The following is a 247-nucleotide window of genomic DNA, read 5'->3' as shown; positions in this document are numbered from 1 at the left end:
CCCAGTGCTCCCAGTGCCCCCAGTACCTGTTCCGGTGCTCCCAGTCCCCATCCAAGTGACCCCAGGGACCGACCCAGAGCCCGTTCAAGTGCTCCCAGTGCTCCCAGTACCCCCAGTGGCCCCATTCCCCATCCAATTGACCCCAGGGACCGTCCCAGTGCCCCTCCCAGTGCTCCCAGTGCTCCCAGCGCCCCTCCCAATGCTCCCAGTGCTCCTCCCAGTGCTCCCAGCGCCCCCCCCGCCCCTC

This window comes from Aptenodytes forsteri, unplaced genomic scaffold, assembly GCF_000699145.1.
Source record: "Aptenodytes forsteri isolate BGI_AS27 unplaced genomic scaffold, ASM69914v1 Scaffold1392, whole genome shotgun sequence".
In the NCBI taxonomy this organism is placed as follows: domain Eukaryota; kingdom Metazoa; phylum Chordata; class Aves; order Sphenisciformes; family Spheniscidae; genus Aptenodytes; species Aptenodytes forsteri.
Note: the sequence above shows the minus strand (reverse complement) of the source record.